A 22,397-nucleotide genomic window follows, 5' to 3' on the forward strand; every position below is an offset into this window, starting at 1 on the left:
CTGGATCCGTTCACGAGGCAGAGCCCTCTGCCTCTGCTCAACCCTGTTGCTCTGGGGATTGAGTTTCCCACACACGAATCCTGGGAGATGTTTAAGCCACAGCAATAAAGTGCAGAGAAGAAAACTCCCTTATGCTGTTGGGAGGGGCTCCTCTCCGTCCTCTCCTCTACAAAGTTGGAGGCTGGAAATTGCCTCTCACCTGACTGTTGCCAATTCACCTGTCCAGCAGGTGCACTGTGCGCTGCGACACCGAGTGCCAGGCAGGGGCTAGATGCTCTGTTCTCACTCTTGAGCATGACAAGTTAAATGCGTTTTGAGGGTCCAGTGGCTCTTGTGGGAGGGGGCTGGCCAGGAGCAGACTGCAGTTCTCCCTGCCTCAGCAAGAGGCTGACCCCTGGACATGTGGGCCCAGAAGGAAAGGGTTGCCAAGTGGACACCTGCAGGGAAGCCAGATAAAGGAGAAGAGGGGTAGAGTGGCAGTTCTCGGTGCTCAGGGACTGTGCAGGCGAGGGGCCGTAAGACTCTCCAGGGAAGCCAGACTTCTTAAGAGCCAGCAGCAGAGCTCCCAGTGTTGGGAAAAATTGGGAGTAGGCAAGCAAAGCCTGCTGCCCGTTCCTGCGGTTCCTCCCCCTGGAGCCCAGATGGGAGAAAACAAAGATTGGGAATCGGATGAAAGCAAGATTTCCCAACAGTGTGTTGTAAATTCTGAACGTGTGTGAACACATGAAGTCAAAGCATGTTCTCTCAAAGACCCCTGCCCTCCAGCAGAGGGACGTGATGGGACATGCTGCAGAGAGGGAGAGAGATGGTGTCTGTATTCAGAGATCTTTACAGCGAGACTTCACAATAAAATGGGCATACGGACTATTTCAGCTTCTGTAGTTACCGAATTAAGTCTGTTCCATCGTGATTTGATAGCTTAGGTAACAAGCTGCTGTTTCTACAGGGGAAAGTATAACCAAAACTATGCATCCATCAGTTTAACAACCCTGAGGGAACTTTCTCACACATAAGAATTTATGAGCCTGTGACCTGCTAAATGTAAGCTATTGTCATGCAAAGGAGCATAACGGAACACAAGAAAGGCTATTTAGAGTTTAGATTAATAAAATTAATATATAACAGAGTCAAGTGACAAATTTTAAAACCTGCATCTTCCTAAATCCTTGAAGTTCAGCTTTACACTTTTAACTTTCTATTTAAAAATCTAGCCCTTGAAAAAAAATGAGGGCTGCTTTTTAGAGTATAACTAAGTTCTCTTTAATTTGTTAAACTACATTTATCAATTCGTGTATTTCCTTTCCATTTTAAGTATTATCATCTGACTTAAACAAAAACGTCTCAATAACTTTACCTACTAAACATAGCATAAGAATATTGGAAATTGTGTGTTTTCCTAAATGTCAATTATATATCAACTTAGTAAGACCAACATAATATCACAATTAAACATTCTAATCCAGAATCAAAAAGCTCAAGTTAGACTAAACTATCTAAATTATTCCAAGTACTTAATAATAAAATATTATTATTAAATATTATAATAAAATGTTATTATTAAAATAATAAAATTCCACATTGGAAAAAAAAAAAAACCTACAAGCTTTACCAAGCTATAGGTCTCAGGGCCTGGGAATGGAGTTTAACACCCACACCAGAATAAGAGACATGAGCTCGGGTGGTTGAAGGTGTACAAGATCCCTGTATAAAGCTGGCATTCATTCAGAGAAGGGGCCTAGTCAAAAGAGAAATAGGAATAATAAAAACATCACCTACTGACCTCGAGAGGCTGCAGGGAAGCTTTCTGTCTGCCTAGAGGTAGTTCTGAGTAGAAAAAAGACTAATGGATTCCTGATGTCAGTTACTGCATGCATGTGGGGCCCACATTTACCACGCCACATGGTACAGGAATCTCAAGCCAAGAGTTTCCATTAAAAATGGGTAATGTCTGGGACCCTAGAGAAGCAAATGTAAAATCACACTACAAAGGGCTTTTGTATCAACCCACAAAGAGTTACTGTTATGGAAACTGTTCTCCCACTGTAAACAAGTAGAAAATCAAGCCAGAAAATATATATACATGTTTGATATATATATATATATATATATATGTGTGTGTGTGTGTGTGTGTGAAATTTTGTATTTTCCTAAATGTTTTAATGTTTTATATATATACATATATATATATATGTAGTAGTAGGATGTAGTGTAGGATGATACATATACATATATATACATATATATGTATATATGTATATATGTATACATATAGGATGATACATATATATATGTAGGATGATATATATATATATATGTATATATATATAAACTTGTCTGAGGCGTTAGCTAGCAGCAACCATGTGGGACTGTGACCCCCGAGAGAAGGGGAAAATTGATGAGACATCTGTGGCTGCTCCAGCTTCTTGCCTGGATGGAGTGTTTGGGTTGCAGTTCTGCTTGGGGGGGAACCTGTCAGTCATATTGAATTAAGGAGATAAAAATTGAAGTTCAAAGATGCTGAGATACCTAGCATTTGGGAGAAAGAATATTAGAAGAGAGTTGCTCAGAGACAGGGTGACGGAGAGCTGCATGTGGTCTTTGGCTGAGCACTGCTCTGTAGATGCATGGGAGAGAGCCACTGGAAAGTCATGGACCAAACAATTCTTGGCACTTGCACAGGCTGGAGATGGTTCTCATTTCCACCAGTGGAAATGAAAAGGCTGTAACACATGGAATATTGGGTAGAGTCTTCAGAAGTCTCTCACCTGAGTAGCAAGGCTAAATTAATCCTAGATTAAAAGTTCCTCTGGACCCACTCTAACAAAGCTTAAAAGCCAGCTTCAAAGGGATTGACTATCTATAACATAATAGTGTATCAGAGCCAAATGCTACACATTTTCATACATTATTGAATAGTGTAAAATTAACAACAGCCTGTATCCAATCAAAACTTAGCAGGCATTCAAAGAAGCAAGAATATATGACTAATAATCAGAAGAAAAATACGTTAATAAAACAAGCCCAGAAGTGACACAGATGATAGACATCCATTGTAACCACATTCTCTATGTTCAAGAACTTAGCAGAAAGACTGACCACACAGAGACATGGGAGAATCATATGAAGGCATATCATAATGTTTTTCTGAAAAACATTAATAAGGAACAATACCTTAAAAGCAGAGAGAAAAAAGACAAATGCTATATAGAGGAACAAGAGTAAGAATGACACAAGATTTCTCATGAGAAACCAAAGAAGCCAGAGGACAATGAAGCAAGGCCTTTAAAATACCAAAAGCAAAACAAAAGCAGTCAATCTAACATTCTCTACCTGCTGAAGAGACTACACAGAAATTAAGAGAAAAAGAAGACTTTTATGGCAAACTAAAGCTTAGAGATCTACTACCAACAGATCTATGTTGCAAGAATGTTATAGGAGGCTGGCTCCATGGCTTAGAGGGTTAAGCCGCAGTCTGCAGTGCCGGCATCCCTTATGGGCACCTTATTGAGTCCCAGCTGCTCCACTTCTGATCCAGCTCCCTGCTAATACACCTGGGAAAGCAGTGTAGGATGATACAAGTGCTTGGACACTGGGAGAGGATGTGGATGTGACATTATGCCCAAATTGGTAAGCTTATTTAAAACATAGGTAAGAAATGATGGCTTTCAGAAACTGTCAGCTACAAAGAGCCCTGACTATAAGAGAAGAAGGCAATGCGAGATAATGTGACCAGAACACATGATCGCTGGGGTTTTGAATTTGAAGAACAAATAAAACAGAAATCATGCATTGAAGCACAGGTTCTGAATTCTTACACTGCATTTTACAAAGCTGAAAACAGAGCCCCTCCCATGTCTGAGGGGCAGTCATAAAGTCTATGTTACGACAGCAAATGTTTTATGATCTGAAGTCAGTTCTCCCAGGCGTTGAATCAGGAATTTTCCTTACTGCTTGGAGAGTTAGCTTACCTCTTCCAGGTGCTGTGCAGCATGTATGGCACAAACTAACCCTGTATTGTTCTTTCAACCACACTGTATGTTCTGGTTACTTCCAAGTATCCACTACTATCAACTGGAAAAGTGATTTATGGGCTAAGAACACCATGGGCACAACCTCAGATGTGTGCCTGACCTTGTTCCTGCTCCTGCTGCATGTGCTTCCTGCAGAACACCAAGCGCCTGCCCCAGGCCAACTTTCTAATGCCACCTGTTGCCCAGAGACCCTTTCCCACTGGCTTCCCTTTGAGCATGCGGAGTTTCTTCCGTTCCTCTCAGATCTGTCTGACCGCCTGTCCATCTCCTTGCCAGCTTCCCAGCCAGGCATGGGGCCTGCCCACCCTGCTCCCACACTTTTTATTTTTTTTATTTTTTATTTTTTTAAATTTTATTTAACGAACATAAATTTCCAAAGTACAGCTTATGGATTACAATAGCTTCCCCCCCATAACTTCCCTCCCACCCACAACACTCCCCTCTCCCTCTCCCCTTCCATTCACATCAAGATTCATTTTCAATTCTCTTTATATACAGAAGATCAATTTAGCATATATTAAGTAAAGATTTCAACAGTTTGCACCCACAGAGAAACACAAAGTGTAAAATACTATTTGAGCACTAGTTATAGCATTAATTAAACACCTAAGAATAATTGTGTATTAATTACAGAGTTCAACCAGTAGTTTTAAGTAGAACATAAAAAAATACTAAAAGGGTACAGTATTAAGTTCTTTTTTTTTTTTGTTTGTTATATAGTTTTTTTTTATTTAATAAATGTGAATTTACAAAGTGCAACTTTTGTATTGTTGTGGCTTCCCCCCCACAACCTCCCTCCCTCCCACGGCCCTCCCCTCTCCCACTCCCTCTCTCATCCCGTCCATCGAGTTTCATTTTCAATTACCTACATATACTGAAGATCAACTTAGTATATACTAAGCAAGGATTTCAACAGACTGCACTCACACAACCGCACAAGGTATACGGTATTGTTCGACTAGTAGTGTTGTTTTTAAGTTTCATAGTAAAACACATTAAGGACAGAGATCCTACGTGGGGAGCATGTACCCAGTGACTCCCGTTGTTGATTTAACAATTGGCAATCTTATTTACGACGTCAGCAATCACCCGAGACTCTTGCTATGAGCTGTCTAGGCTATGGAAGCCCCTTGAGTTCACCGACTCTGAACTTGTTTAGTCAAGGCCGTGTCACAGTGGAGGTTCCTTCCTCCCTTCGGAGAAAGGCGCCTCTCTCCTTGATGGCCTGCTCCTTCTGCTGGGGTCTTGTTCACCAGAATCTTTCATTTAGATTGTTTTTTGCCACCATGTCATGGCTTTCCATGCCTTCCCACACTTTTTAAAAAGCACACTTTAACTGTAGTCCAGTGTCAAGACAGTATAATAATACTTGGCACAAAGCTCATACAAGCTACGTGGGTCCCCAGAGATGGTACATACACTCCCGCAATCCAATTCTGAAAACAAATATTTACATTCTGGAAAGAAGGAGAGAGCACTATGCAACGAATTCATTTAGAGCACTTTGGAAGCCAAACAGCCCCGCTTTGAATAAATTATAAAAGTAGTGTTTCCCTCCCCTGGTCTTGAGTTTCTCTGGTTTCCCTTCTATGGTTTCTTCCCTCTCTATTTTTAAAAGGGTGAAGGTATTACCTATGGGGATGGGACTTCAGCCCAAGGAGTGACTGGTGTTCTCAATACCACAGGAACACCACCACCCTGCTGGCCAAGACCCGGTGTTTAGCCAGAAGAGAAGGTCTCATGGCTGGGACAAGCAGAAGTAAAGAATTTGCTTTCAGAGACCAGAGGTGTGTTCCAGAATCACAGAGTGTTTCCTTACCCGAGCTATTTTGGTTGCCCCCAGGGCTGATCTGAGTTATCTGATGGCCCCTCCCACTGAGTGTGCCCAGGGGCTGCCGGTGGAGAAGCGGCTCTCTGAGACCTCTCAGGCACCTGCAGCACAGGCCAAGGGGCTTCGAAAAGTGGGAAATGTGTATTACGAAAAACCACACCCAGATTGCAATTTTTTGCACTAAAACAATACCATTTTCCTTGACCCCTAGTATGTTCCATCTCTTCCTTCTATTCCCTTTGGTTCTCCTTTTGTGTTTTTTTAAAGATTTATTTATTTGAAAGTCAGAGTTACAGAGAAGGAGAGGCAAAGAGAGAGAAAGAGAGAGAGAGAGAGAGAGAGTGTCTTCCAGCCACTGGTTCACTCCCCAATTAGCCACAACGGCCAGAGCTGCACCAGTTCGAAGCCAGGAGCCAGGAGCTTCTTCCCGGTCTCCATGCAGGTGCAGGGGCCCAAGGACTTGGGCCTTCTTCTACTGCTTTCCCAGACCATAGCAGAGCTGGATGGGAAGTGGAGCAGCCGGGACTCGAACCAGTGGCTCACTTGGTTAATCCTCCGCCTGCAGCACTGGCATCCCATATGGGCACTAGGTTCTAGTCCCGTTTGCTCCTCTTCCAGTCCAGCTCTCTGCTGTGGCCCGGGAAGGCAGTGGAGGATGGCCCAAGTGCTTGGGTCCCTGCACCTGCATGGAGACCAGGAGGAAGCACCTGGCTCCTGGCTTCAGCAGCCAGCCGTAGCAGCCATTTTGGGGGTGAACCAGCGGAAGGAAGACCTTTCTCGCTGTCTCTCTCTCTTTCTCACTGTCTAACTCTGCCTGTAAAAAAAAAAAAAAAAAAAAAAAAAAAACCTGGTAAAAAATGGAATTAAAAGGTAAATATATTTTCATGCTAGAAAGTTTTGAAATCCATGCACAGTTTTTTTTTTATTTTTCTAATATTCACTTTGAGCTTTTTGAAGACACTTCATTCAAGTCATTTTTTCTGTTGTTCATTCATTCAACAAATATTTACTTAGATCCAGGTCTGGCTCAGGCCCCCAGTGTGACAGGCTGACCTGAGTCATAAAACGAAAGCCTTCAGTCCCTAAAATTCCTGTCTTCTCGCCAGGTTTATGTCCAATGTGAGTGGAAAATCACTGACAGCTTCGACCCCTGCCCAGGCACTGCCGGAAGTCGTGGAAGTGAACTGACGTGAAAAATTGGATTTTTCTGTCTCACTCCAGTGTGGCAGGACAGAGCTGCCCTGGCAGACCGGCAGCTCGGAAGTGAAGGCAGGAGGGGGAAGGGGCAGAAAACGTGCATTTCTGTGTTTCTGTGCGTAAGTCCCTTATCTAGAAGGAATTAGACTGCACATTAATTGGAAGTGTCTCAGTTGGCTATTTCTTCAGGCTCCCCAGGATTAATCTGGTTTCTCATCCAGGCCACATTATTGTCATTAATATTTCAAAAACTTGTTGAGCACTTCTAAAGCTGAATTAAAGAAGGCTGTTGCTGGGGTTCTTGCGCTGTGGTGTAGTAGATGAAGCCGCCATCCGCAGTGCCAGCATCCCATATGGGTGCCTTTTTGGAGTCCCAGCTGCTTCACTTCCGATCCAGCTCCCTGCTAATGTGCATGTGAAACCAGCAGAGGGTGGACCGACTGACTGCTTGGGCCCCTGCACCTACATGGGTGAAGAGGCTTCTGGCTTCAACCTGGCCCAGCTCTGGCCATTGAGGCCATTTGGGGAGTAAACCAGTGGTTAGAAGGCTTCTCTCTCTCTCTCTCTCTCTCTCTCTCTCCCACTCCCTCTCCCTCTTTTCCTCTGTAAGTCTACCTTTCAAATAAATAAAATAAATTTTTTAAAAAAGGTGTTGCCTTTAAACATAAGGCAACAAAAAACAGGAAAGCTGTAATAACATTATGATAGGCCATTTTAGCAAGAGTAATAGAAAAGTGTATATGCACTGTAAAATAAGCTAAAAATCACCATAGCTTATAAAAAGAGACATTTTTATGTCCCTCGTTCTTCTACAAGGACCTGAGTTATGAAGGAGAAGCAAAGTGATCTCCTGCATAGCCCAGAAACAGATCCCATTACCACTCTTTTTCCCATTACCAGATCCCAAGCAGATTGCCATTACCACTCTACTTTGATAATACAAAACTGATGAATCAATTTATCGCCAGAGGGCTGAAGAGAGTCAGTACATGTTCCAACTTTCATTGATGAATGATTTAAAGCAAAACAAATGAAGAGACTAGGGAAAGTTTAAAAACACATACACATTACTTAAAATGTTTATTGTAATGGTATAATATTATTGAATAGAGATATTTTTTCATATATTATATGGAGATGACATAAAAAGATAGTTATATATTAATGTTATAGCAGTATTTTATTTACTATAGTTGTACATTATAGAACTATAAACATGATAAAATTACATAACTTAAAAATCTTAAAAATTGTATAAAAACATTAAAATAGTAAGACATTGGGACTGTTGCTCATTTTTTTAAAAATATTTATTTATTTATTTGAAAGGCAGAGTGACAGAGAGAGAGAGATTTTCCACCTGCTGGTTCACTCCTTAAATGGCCACAATGGCCATGGCTGGGCCAGGCAGAAGTCTGGAGCCAGGAGTTTCATCTGGGTCTCCCACATGGGTGGCAGGGGTCCAAGCACTTGGGCCTTATTCTTCTGCTTTCCCCAGGCCATTAGCAGGGAGCTGGATCAGAAGTGGAGCAGCCAGGACTCTAACCGGCACTCCTACATGGGATGCCAGTGTCTTACACAGAGGCTCAGCCTGCTGCACCGCATTGCCAGCCCTGTTGCTCCTTTCTATGGTACCACAGTTGCAGAAATGAGTGTGTTTCTTGTCAGCATAGGAAGTTGGTTACAAAGACATCATTCAAAACAACAAACTCTAGAAACTCCCTTTGAATTGAAATGATAGAAACTTCAGAACAAATTTATTTCTATAACCTTTAAAATACTGTGTGTAGGTCAGCGCCACAGCTCACTAGGCTAATCCTCTGCCTGCGGTGCCGGCACCCCAGGTTCTAGTCCTGGTCGGGGTGCCGGATTTTGTCCTGGTCGCTCCTCTTCTTGTCCAGCTCTCTGCTGTGGCCCAGGAGTGCAGTGGAGGATGGCTCAGGTCCTTGGGCCCTGCACCCACATGGGAGACCAGGAGGAAGCACCTGGCTCCTGGCTTCAGATTGGCGCAGGGCTGGCCGTTGTGGCCACTTGGGGAGTGAATCAATGGAAGGAAGACCTTTCTCTCTGTCTCTCTCTCTCACTGTCTAACTCTGCCTGTCCAAAAAAAAAAAAAAAAAAATACTGTGTGTAGAGATCAGGCAAGTCATTGCAAATGACAACAAATTCTATCCCAACCCACTCGCGCTTTGGCCATCTTGTATGAACGTTTGAGAATCCCATGGCAATGTAGCTTGCTAGCTCCTCTTGCTGAAGGTACTCACTTGCCTGTATAGAAAAGTCCACGTTAATTACAAGCCTTCTCTGCCCATTCATGGAGCAGACTTTCCAAGCACACAGAAGCTCTAAGCATGTAATATCTTTAAGCTAATTGTTAATTGGAGTTTGGGATCTTCCTGATCCTTGACCTCAGGAGTAACATATAGGTCAGTTTTCTTGTTGTGATTATTTATTCCCTCAACAAGCATTTACTGGGCAAAGATGTGAGGACACACAGGTGAATGAGATGGAGATTTACTCTCAGGATGCTGACTGCTAAAGGAGGCGACCACTGGAAGACAAACCACCACCACACAAGCGATGCTCTCCTAAGGAAGATGCACACACGCTATTGTCCGAGTGCTTAGGACTCTGCACCTGTGGTTCCTCACTGGTGGAGTAAACCAAGCACAGGTCAACAAGATTTTTCCTAGCATCCATGCTGAGCTTCTTTCCTCGTCATTATTCCCTAAACAGTACAGTGTAACAACAATTGACATAGCATTTACCTCGTGCTAGATATTGTAAGTCATCTGGAGATGATTTACGGCATATGGGCTAAATCATCTCTAGATGACTTACAATATCTAATACAAGTGCTTGGGCCCCTGCATCCATGTGGGAGACCTGGAAGAAGCTCCTGGCTCCTGGCTTCAGATTGGCCCAGCTCCGACCATTGCAACCAATTGGGGAGTGAAACCATTAACTCTGCCTTTCAAATAAATAAAATACATCTTAAAAAAAAAAAAAACAAATACCACACGTGAAAAATAATGTTAACCAGAATCTTGAAAAACTGAATGAGACAGGTTAAGTTATTGGCTAGAGAGAGAATAAACTGTGAAAGAGATTAGAGGGAGTACGTCCGAAACCAAGCTAGAGATACACGAAAAAAGCCACAAACGGTCATTTAAGCGATCTGGAGAAAATTAGAAACACCAGCGTATATCTAACTAGAGTTCCAGAGAAGACAGGAAGAGGAATACAAAACAGCAGTATGGAGAGAAGGATGGAAATCTTCCCCATAATCGGAAATATGTGCCGAAGCTCCCTGTCTCATGTGTGAAATGAGTAAACTTAAATCCAGACCTAGACCCATCAGAATAAATGCAGAATGCCAAAGAGAAAACCATTAGGTCCATGTGTGATTAAGACTGCGGCCGGCACCACGGCTCACTAGGCTAATCCTCCGCCTTGCGGCGCCGGCACACAGGGTTCTAGTCCCGGTCGGGGAGCCGGATTCTATCCCGGTTGCCCCTCTTCCAGGCCAGCTCTCTGCTGTGGCCCAGGAGTGCAGTGCAGTGGAGGATGGCCCAAGTGCTTGGGCCCTGCACCCCATGGGAGACCAGGAGAAGCACCTGGCTCCTGCCTTCGGATCAGCACGGTGTGCCGGCCGCAGCGCACCGGCCGCAGCAGCCATTGGAGGGTGAACCAACAGCAAAGGAAGACCTTTCTCTCTCTCTCTCACTGTCCACTCTGCCTGTCTAAAAAATAAAATAAATAAAAAAATTAATAATAAAAAAAGACTGCACCTGTGGAGCTGCAGCAGGTGTAGACAGTGGCCAGTCTGCCCTACATCCTTCACAAATTTTGGCTTCAGAGATCCAGGAGAGCACTGTTTTGCCAAGAGAATCAGAGCTCTTTCCCATCAGCAATGGGTGGATTGGGGTGGGTGCAGAGCTAGATTCTCATTTTTTTAGGAACTATTTTTATTTATTTGAAAGGCAGAGTTATAGAGAAAGGAGAGACTGAGAGAGAGAGAGGGATCTTCCATCAGCTGGTTCACTCCCAAATGACCGCAATGACCAAGGCTGGCCCCGGCCAAAGCCAGGAGCTTCTTCTGGGCCTCCCACGTGGGAGAAGAGGCCCAAACACCTGAGCCATCTTCTGCTGCTTTCACAGGGGCATTAGCATGGGGCTGGATTAGAAGTGGAGCAGCCAGGAGTGGAACCGGTGCCCATATGGGATGCCAGCACTGCAGGCCGGGCTTTAACCTGTTGTGTCACAGCACCAGCCCCTAGATTCTCATTTTATTACAGTCTCAGGAACTATATCAAATACAGATTTAAAGGGCTGAATCTGCAGTGGTGCCAACATATCATTTGTAATTCTATTCTCATGTCTCTCACCTTTAATCCTGCTTCAGTTTTGGACAAATTCCCAAGCATGCTCTTTACTCAAAATAATGTTAACATGAATGAACAAGTTTCATCAAACAGCGGCATTTTTTTTTATTAAAAAACATTGATTATCTCCGAAGAGTATGGTAGTTGAAAATTTTCGAGTTAAGAGCTCTAACGTCATGTGACAAGACAACAAGTAGCAGGTTTTTAACTGGTTCAGATAGGGTGGATGCTCAGTCAGGGTACAACAAGAGCAAAGACCCTGGGGCAGGTCTGCACTGAACATGTTTGACTAACAGAAAGCAGATCAGTGTGCCTGGAAGGTAGATACAAGATCTGGAAGTGAAACAGGGGTCATGGAGAGTTGGGTAAGGAATTTGACTTTGCTCTAAATCCAGTGGGAAGCTACTAGAGAGTTTAAATACAGGAAAGATACTAGGTGATTAACTTTTCTAAAAAGATTATTCAAGTCTCAACTCCACTCCCAATTCCAGCTGCCTGCTACTGTACACACTGGGAGGCCATAGTGATGCCTCAAGTACTTGGGTCTCTGCCACCCGGGGGGGACACCTGAATGGGGTTCCCAACTCCCGACGGGCCTGGCCAGACTCAGCGCTTGCAGGCATTTGGGGAATGAGTCAGATTCTCTATCTCTATATCCACACTGCCTTTCAAATAAATATAAAAATAAGTAAACAAAATTCAAATAAATTTTAAATAAGAATAAACAAATTTAAAAATTTGTTTTAAAAAAAAATTATTTATTTGAAAGGCAGAATTACACAGAGGGAGGAGGAGGGAGAGTGAGATCCTCCATCTGCTGGTTCACTCCCCAGATGGCCCCAATGGCCAGGCTGGGCCAAGACAAAGCCAGGAGCCAGGAGCCAGGAGCCAGGTCTCCCATGTAGGTGCAGGGGCTCAAGCACTTGGGCCATCCTTTGCTGACTTCCCAAGCACATCAGCAGGGAACTAGATTAGAAGCGAAGTAGAGGCCGGCACTGTAGTGTAGTGGGTAAAGCTGCCACCTGCAGTCCGGGCATCCTATTTGGGTGCTGGTTCCAATCCCAGCTGCTCCACTTCCAATCCAGCTTTCTACTATGGCCTGGGGAAGCAGTAGAAAAAGGCCCAAGTGCTTCGACCCCTGCAAGGAGCGGCAAGGAGGCAGGAGAGTGTATCTTCCCAGGCCGAGGGGGAAAATGGAGTTGTCACTGGGTTCTGTGGCTGGAGCCTTCAGTGCATTTGAAAGAAAATGGAGCTGGAAAGTGTGGGGACACAGATCATCATTGCAGGGATGGCTTCTGAATGGGGAGTACAGACATGAGATGGTAGCTGACGGGGCTTGGAGGAGCAACCGGGGTTCTTTAGAATGATGGGCGATTGATGAAAAGGTATCAATGAGACTGAGTAGCCAGGAAGACAGCGGCAATGCGGACCGAAGCCAAGAACAGGTGACACTGGCAGACAGGTGGAGATTTGGCTGTGCATGGACAGGGAAACACGGGCAGAAAACAGCAAGTATGAGCACACATGTAAATAATTAAGGGTAAGGGCCTGGCACTGTGGTGCAATAGGTTAATCCTTTGCCTGCAGCGCCGGCATCCCATATGGGTGCTAGTTCTAGTCCCAGCTGCTCCTTTTCCCATCCAGCTCTCTGCTGTGGCCTGGGAAAGCAGTAGAAGATAGCCCAAATCCTTGGGCCCCTGCACCTGTGTGGGAGACCCAGAAGCTCTTGGCTTCTGGCTTTGGATCGGCACAGCTCTGGCCGTTGTGGCCATCTGGGGAGCGAACCAGCGGACGGAAGACCTCTCTCTCTGTCTCTCCCTCTCACCATCTGCAACTCTACCTCTCAAATAAAAAAAATAATAATAACAATAATTAAGGGCGAGATGCTGAGGAAGTTCCTCTCGAACTGTTTCCAGTTTCTTACCGAATTACACAGCCATGTCACCAGTTCAGAGTGAAGGAGTCAGGGAGAGGACGGAAGATCAGGTTCTTAGCAGAAAATGGGTCTGATACAAACATCTCAGAGGGCAGGGGACAGGGCGGGGTTCCCAGGAAGGGTCAGGGCCCACTGGAAGTCTGTGTGTCACTGATCTAGGACACGTCTCATGGGCACGGTACTGCCACTGCCTGCACCACATTCAGCTGCCCGAGTGTGGTTGTGATGAAGGCCCAGGGCCTCGCTGGCTGAGCCGTGGAGAGAGAGTGGAGAAATGGAGTGAAGGGCGGTTTCCCAGGAAGTGACTCCAGGGTTGGACCACGGAGTCCAAGGCTGGGTGAGGAGAGTGAGAACGCCTGATCGATGGTGTCCAACGGACCGGCAGCTGCGAGGAGACAGGGCCTTTTGGAATTGAAGACTTTTAGTGATCATGCTGGAGGATAAAGTCAGGGGCAGGGACCAGAATGCTTACACTTGAAGTCTCAGAGAGAGATTTTTCCCCTTCACTCCCCATCATGAATGCGTGAGCCCAGAAATAGCAAGAAAGCTGTATTGTCCTCAGTTTACCCAAAGCCCGTCCCCTAACTTCCTCCCACTCGGCTGAGATCATCGTGAGAAAGCCGTTCGTTCGCCATCAAGTTAGTTCCTATTACAGGGATAACCCTCTGCGCGAGATGACTGCCGCGGACTCCCGCAGGGACGGCGCGTCCAGCCCTCTCTTCAGCCAGTAGGACTAGAGCCCTCTCACCAAAAGCCCCGGGTGGCCAACCCACTGGGGCGTGCCACGGGGCAAGACCATCCGCACCCAACTCGACGCAGGCAGCACTCTTCCAACGTCCCCCTTCAGTGAGAATTCACTTATCAGACTCGTTACTGGGAACAGGTGTTTGTGCCGGGAAGAGCAGAGATACTGAACACCTGAAACTGAAGGTGTGCGCCTTCACATTTTGCTTGGTCAAGTTTAGTAAAACTACAAGTTTACTAAAAAGGAATAAAAAGCAGAAATATGTATTGAAAATATTCAGGGGCCGGCACCGTGGTTCACTTGGTTTATCCTCTGCCTGTGGCCTAGGCATCCCATATGGGCACCGGGTTCTAGTCCTGGCTGCTCCTCTTCCAGTCCAGCTCTCTGCTGTGGCCAGGGAGGGCAGTGGAGGATGGTCCAAGTGCTTGGGCCCCTGCACCCACATGGGAGACCAGGAGGAAGCACCTGGCTCCTGGCTTCGGATTGGCATAGCTCTGGCCATAGTAACCATTTGGGGGGTGAACCAACGGAAGGAAGACCTTTCAGTCTCTCTCTCTCTCTCACTGTCTAACTATCTGTCAAATAAAAAAGAAAAGAAAAGAAAAGAATCAAAATGTGTAGCCTTTGGCACAGAAATTCTTCACTGAACAGTTTATCATAAAGAAATAGAGATGGGGGCCAGCACTGTGGCACAGCAGGTTAAGCTGCTGCTTGGAATATGTTCATCCCATTCCAGAGAGCCAGTTGGATTCCTGGCTGCTCTGCTTCCAATCCAGCTCCCTGCTACTGTGCTTGGGAAGGTAGTGGATGATGGCCCAAGTGCTTGTGCCTCTGCACCCATGTGGGAGACCAGGATGGAGTTCCAGGCTCCTGACTTTGTCCTGGCCCAGAGCTGGCCATTATGGCCATTTGGAGAGTGAAAGAGCAGATTGAAGATCTCATTCTCTCCCTCTGTCATTATGCCTTGCAAATAAATAGTGAATAAATCTGCTTTTTTTAAAAAAAAAAAGAAAAATATAGATTTTGTACTAAGACGTTTGAATAAGAAAGCTTATTACAATGTCATTTAAAATATCAAAACAAGAAAAATTTTAATGTTAAAAATTAGATTAGTCCAAAAAACTATAATAATCCACATGGGAACACTATTCAGGCATCAAAATATTAATTGATATATTGCCTAAATGGTAAAGTAAATTCATTTTCTTTTTTAAAAAATTTAAAATTATATAATTAAATGCAGAGAAAAAAAGTGTAAAGGGCATATACCATTATATTAACAATGGCTATAGCTGTAGGGTGAGATTATGGATGATTTTAGGGGTTTTTTGTTTCATTTTGCTTTTTTCTTTATGCTGAACTACGTTTTTGAATAAAAGTGAAACTAAATATGAGTGTATTTATTCATCAAGGAAAATATGTAATTTAGTTTTATTTCCTAGCTGTGCAAAATGTATTCATCAGCAGCCTCAAAAGTCTACCAAGAGACATAATTAACTTTAACAAATAAAGCTTTTCATTCACCATATTTATTCTGACAGCATTTATCACAAAGAAGCAGTTGATTCAAACTGAATTACTTGATTATATAAAGAAATTATTCTTGCCAGAAAATAATGATGTGCATGAACAAACAAGAAGGTGCAGTGTTCTTTTTCTAATACATGATTTCTCTGCAAACTAAATTATCCGACTTTGGAAAATGTGTTAATGCAGTAGCTTGAGCTCAATGACACGCTGCATTGTAAAGCCAGGTAAAAATAGCTGAGTGGCTTCCTGGAGTCAGAGGGGGAACAGGTAGGGGATGGCAGGTGACGACCCAGCGCCTGTCATGAGTCTTGCTGCACGCAGGAGAAATCAGCAGAGAATGTGTCACCTGCCATCCCATTGCCCATGGCTCTCCTCAGGCTGCAAAGTCTAAGCAAACAGACCAAGAAAGGAAAAGAGGGAAAGAAATGCGGGCGTTGAGTGTGAAGATGGAAAAGCAGAGAAGAAAACATGGGAGGTAGAGAGAAGAGAACCATGTCATGCAGTGTATTCCCATTGGACTGAAAGAGGGAGAACAGCCGCATTTATTGCAAAGAAGACAATCACTCATTCATTCATTCACTCAACAAACACAGACCAGGCCCCTCCATTGGCCCAGCCCTTTGAAAGAAAATCCTCTTTCCCTTCAGGGTGACACAACTAGATCAGGCTTGCAGGATGCACTTTGTTGTTCCTCCACTCAAAACGCCGTGACCTTGCTTCATGATCTTGTGCAATGATCTTGGCTCAAGACTCTCCAGCACCTGGAATCACTTTTTCCTCCACATTTCCCAGGCAAATGTCGATTGTTCTTTGCTGCTTCTCGGTTCCACGAAGTCATCTTTTACTTTTCCCTCCTGGCCATGTGGCTATTGCCTCTTTGAACTCATCTTCCACTTATACTGAGTACTGCAGCTGAAGTTAGAATCAAACTCTTCTCTATCTGTGTGCATTTCCCAACTCAGTTTTGAAGGTGGGTCTTGCGGCTTCCTCACACTAAGACATAAATTGACAGTCAATACTGATTGACGAGTGCATCACTGTGGTTGGCATTTGGCTTACCCTTTGATAACAAACAAGTAATATAAGCAGATGAGAATAACTTGGTTATACTCATAGCAAGGACTCATAGAAGCTTGGTTATATCATTTATTTATTCACTCATTTAATGACTGTTTATTAAAGATTTGATCACTAGGAAGATACATTCCCTTGCTTTCTAGTTGTTTTGCTTTTAACCAAAATAAGAAAGAAAATTCTGAATGGAATACAAAAAGATTAAGCAAATAAGCAAACTTTACTAAAGCTACCTTAGACTGTTAATGTCTGCTTCTACACAAAACCAAATATGTTGGGTATGCATTTACTTGGACAAATTCCAAGAAATATCTTTGTGGAATAACACTTGGTGAAACAGGAAAAACTCCTATCTGTGCTGATATTTGGAAACCAAAGCTAATCATCCTCAGGATAATTAATATCAACAATGCCAAACACTTAGCATCTCTATGAACTACAAATCAGGCAATATCTACAGAATAAAGTTATTAATAAAACGGACCCTATGAGGTCAGCACTGTGGCAGCAGGTAAAGCCACCACCTGCAGTCCTGGCACCAATACGGGCGTCAGTTAGAGTCCTGGCTGCTCCACTTCCAATCCAGCTCTCTGCTATGGCCTGGGAAAGCAGTGGAAGAGGCCCAAGTCCTTGGATCCTTGCACCTGCGTGGGAGACCTGGAAGAAGCTCCTGGCTCCTGGCTTTGGATCAGCACAGCTCTGGTCGTTGCAGCCAACTGGGGAGTGAACCAGCGGATGGAAGACCTCTCTTTCTTTCTCTTTCTCCCCCCCCCCCCCCCGTCTCTGAGTAACTCTGACTTTCAAATAAATAAATAAATCTTAAAAAAAAAAAAAACCGGACCATGCTCACAAGAGGCTCAACTGGTTCAATGGAGGGAGATAAGGATGTCACCTGTAAACTCTGCTGCTGGTATCTGGAGGGCTGTGTTGTCACCTGCGAGAACACAGTCTCAGCAGAAACTCGAGCCAAGCTTGGTCTAGAGAATCTAGAAACAAGCCTTAATTTTCCCATCAAGTTCACATAGCTCAGTCCATTCAGATGCTTGCTATAAATTCCCACAATTTCTAGTCCCCTACTTCTTCTCTTGTTCCATTACCTTCCAAGGGACCCTTTCTATCCCCTGCCCTTCTACCTGGCATTGTTCCAGGCTCCACCATGCCAGGGCAGCTGTAGGCCTCCCCTGGGCCTGCATCTGTTACATTCTTAAAAAAAAAAAAAAAAAAAGATTTATTTATTTATTTGAAAGGCAGAGTTTCAGATAGGCAGAGAGGGAGAGAAGTCTCCAAACCAATGGTTCACTCCCCAAGTGGCCACAACGGTTGCAGCTGCGCCTATCCGAAGCCAGGAGCTTCTTCTGGGTCTCCCACATGGGTGCAGGCGTCAAGGACTTGGGCCATCTTCTACTGCTTTCCCAGGCCATAGCAGAGAGGTGGATTGGAAGTGGAGCAGCCAGGACTTGAACCAGAGCCCACATGGGATGCTGGCACTGCAGGCGGCAGCTTTACCCACTATGCCACAGCACTGGCCCCATGTTACATTCTTCAGACTGGACAATCTACAGGGTGAACAAATCTTTCTCTTGCTCATGTTGATACCATCTTTTTAATCTGCGAGCAAAATAGGAAGGGGAGGGCCAAGGAGAAGACACATCCTGTCCTGATGTGTATCCACAAGTAAATAGAATTCACATAAATGTTGTTGAAAAAAAAATGTGTATTTGTTAGGAATCATTTTGGCTGTGGGCATTAAAAACCGAAAATAACAGTGACTTAAACAAGGTCGAGGCACATTTCCTTCTGGTGTAAAATTTTGCAGCTAAGTGTGCAGTCCAGGATTGGTGCAGTGGATCAACCCTGTGAAATCCCCAGGACTCAGCTCCTTCCAGCTCACTGCTTGGGATCCATGGTGCAAGATAGCAGCTAGCACTCCTGCCATCATGCCTTCATTCCAGACAGCCAGGAAAAGGCAGCGAGAAGAGACAAAGCATAAGGGTTGTCTTTGAGGATTCCTAGAAGTTGCCATAGACAGTTCTACTTACATCTCATTGGTGAGAACTTCACCACCTGGCCACCTAAGCCGTAAGCAATCCTAGGAAATGGAATTGTTTCCACAGGGCCATGAGCTTAGCTGAAAACTGGGGATTTGTTTAAGTGGAAGAAGGGGAGAATGGGTGTTACAGGAAAACTAGCTTGTCAGCCACAAAGGCAAATGAAATTTTTAAAGAAGTGGAGAAAAATCAACTTAGAATTAGAGTTGCAGGTGGTTTCATGGGGAAGAGACAGGTCGTGAGAGTCGGATAATTCGGACTGGTGGAAAAGGAAAGGACTGAAGAGGTGGAGTGAACATAATAAACGGGTGCATGCAAGAAGGTGGATGCTATACATGCTTACCTATACACTCCTTCATTTTTTATTCACTACATTTTAAAGGATTTTTTATTATAGAACTTTTTAATCACACACAAATAGAGAATAACCAAATGAACCTTCAGGGCTTGTAGATAGTTGACTCATTTTGAAAACTATCCACAAACCAATATTAAGCAGAATTTCAACTAATAATAAAGAAATCACTGCAATATAATGGCCCCAGGGAGTTTAGGTTATGGGAGTACTCCCAAGGGGGTAACCTTTGTTGACGTTGGCTGGACCTATAGAAGCAGCTGTACCTGAAATGCATGTGTTAATTCTCTGCTGTGTTCCAGTCATTGGCTGGGGAAGCGCAGACACAAAGCAGCGTCTCAGTCCTGCGGATGTTTGCAGTCCTATGTAGGCGTGCGTCTCCTGGAAATGAATGGCTGCAAAGTCGGGGAAGCCTGGACTCGGGCCAAGGGCTATGACCTTTGTTCAGGCAATAGGGAGTTGGTTGCTGGAAGCGGTTGGCCAGCAAAGTGGCAGCAGAGTATATCTGGGTTTTAGGAAGATCCTTGGAGCTGGGCTGTGAGGTATGGATGCAAAGGAGAAAAGAATAGGAAGAGGCGTAGTAACTAAAAGTGCATCTCAAAGCAATCTGAGGAAAGAGAACTCACATCCAAGAGATCTTCAATAAGTTCATGAAAAAGCTATGTGTGGATTTCAATGTTTTTGTACCAGAATAAACTTATCTTTAAATCTCTATTTTCCATGAACTTTTGCAAGTACACTTGTGTTTTGATGTCCATATGGTGCCAGACATTGTCCTCTGCATTTAACCTGTATTACACAATTACCCCCCACAACAGCCCCGAGGGGAGAGTACTACCTTGATTTTTTAGAGGAGGAAGTGGAAATGGATAAGGTTACTCACCTGGGCTTTCCCAGGGGACTTTAAAAAGTTTATGGGAAAATAGAATTAAAAATTAGTATGACTCTTCCACAAAATTTTTGAAGGCCCCCTTTTTATAAAAAATAAAATGTATTTATTTGAAAGTCAGAGTTTTACACAGAAAGAGAAAAAGAGAGAGAGAGAGAGGTCTCCCATCTGCTGGCTCACAGATCTGCACTGACCCGAAGCCAGGAGCTCCTTCCAGGTTTCCCACCTGGGCTCAGGGGCCCAAGGATTTGGGCCATCCTCCACAGCTTTCCCAGGCCACAGCAGAGAGCTGGACCGGAAGTGGAACAGCTGGGACTCAAACCGGCACCCATATGGGACGCCGGCACTGCAGGCAGCGGCTTTACCCACTACACCACAGAGCCGGTGAAGGCCCCTTTTGCTACTTGGCCACTCTGAAGTCAGAATCCAAATCTGTCCTGCTGGTCCCCAAGGCCTCCTTACACCCAGCTGTGCCACCTGCCCTACAGGAGCAGCGGAAGGAATAGGAAAGATGGCACAGGTGTGAGGGATGCCCCTGAGAAACAGAATATGGTGATTAAAGAGACTGAGGTCACGTGAGTGGTGAAGAGGGGCGGGAGGGGAAGGGGCAAGGTGGCTGAAGCTTCAAGCCTGGCCGACGGGAAGATAGTGATGTGCTTCCCTGAGACTTATCAAGCTGAAGAAGCAGAGTTCTGGGAACAGAGCATGCACTTGAATTTGGATGAGTTGAACCAGAACTGATGTCTGGTGAGCAATTGCAGACTTGGGTCCGAAACAGTCCTGGCGAGTGCCCGCTATTCCCCGGGTGGTAAGAAGAGGAGCCAGGTCAGGGCCCGGGAAAGCTCTGTCTGAAGATGAAAGGAGAAAGAGAAACTGGAGGGGGCGACCGCGTCCAGGTTCCGGAGCGGTTGATCAGTCTCACGTGGGGCGCCAGCAGTGCGCTCTTCCAGGGCAGAGCTGGTGGGAGGTCGGGTGGCAGCTGGATGCCAGTGGGCCAGGAGAGGATGTTGGTGAACGGCTGGGGGCGGGCCACATGGAAACATCCAGTGACAACTTAGCACTGAAAAGAAGGATGAGGAGAGGCAAGAGCAAGGTGGGAGATGCATGTTGGGGGGAGCTTTTCTTTTCAGGATGAAGGGGATCAGTGAGCGGGGAGGGAGGCGCTGTGGAGAAGCAGGACTAAGACAGGATAGGAGGAGAGGAAGGAGGTCAGAGGGGGGAGAGAGAAACTGTGATGTTGAGAAGACACCTGCACAACCAGCTTTTACTATGCCCTTATTATCCATTATAATAGTGCTAGAAAATATTATCATTATTTTAATGTAACCTAAAGTGTAATCACATTAGCTTATTAGGCAACTAGTAGTAATAATAAGCAATGTTAAGTGTCTTTGACTTTATATATGTATTATGTTAGATGTTGAGCTAAGTAATCCAGTAACTACGTTAAGTTGATTATTGTACGACCCGCAACACTGCCCGTTCTTGGCACTCGCTATCGTACACTCTCCCTTCCCTCCACCTGGCCAGATGTGACGCTACCCTGACCCAGGTCCAGGAATGTAAAAGGGAGGTTTAAAGCTTGAGATAACAACCAGCCCCTACCCTGGAGTCAGCAGCGATGTTGGGACTTATCAGAAGGTCAACTTGATCTATAGCATTCCCCTAAAGCCTGCTTGTACATGATAATAAAAGCTCTGTAAGAATTGGGCTCTGGGCTTCTCAGGGGCTTCCTCTCCTGGAGGCACTGAGAGGCCCGGGTTTGAACTCGTAATAAAAACGACCCTGCTAATTGGCTTCAACTTCGGTCTCTGGTGGTGTGATTTTCGGGGGACCATGGACTGCGGGCATAACAATGTGAAGAGAAATTCATCTCCCCATGTCCTCCGTCAGGTCTCGGGGAATGAGAGCCGAAAGCTGGTGTTGGGAAGGCTCAGGCAAGCGTGGGCTGGTGGCCTGGAGGAGCCCCGGGAGAGGCAGGAGGGACCGACCACGTGGCTGACAGGTGCACTGCAGGGGCTCTGCTCTGTGTGCAGTGTGCAGTTCTCTCCTGCAACCTACAGCAGCTCAGGGAGACAGGAGCACTGGCAATGGGGTGTGACGCGGGACTGAGGGCTCAGCAGCGCTGGCTGCCATGGTGCTGAGAGCTTGGTTGAAAAGAACCATCCTTGGCTCCACACCACGCAGGTGAGCCAGTGGAGCCAGGGAAAGGAAGAAAGCAAACACTGCCTCTGATGCCTCGTTCTGTCTCCCAGCTCCCCGGCACATAGCAGCTTCCCCTTAGATATTTCATTGTTTAGCTTGTCCTCTCTTCTCTGCTGGGGGATACCTTCCAAGACCCCCAGGTTGTGCCTGAAACTGCAGATAGCACCAAAC

This window comes from Lepus europaeus, chromosome 9 (genome assembly GCF_033115175.1).
Source record: "Lepus europaeus isolate LE1 chromosome 9, mLepTim1.pri, whole genome shotgun sequence".
NCBI lineage: Eukaryota > Metazoa > Chordata > Mammalia > Lagomorpha > Leporidae > Lepus > Lepus europaeus.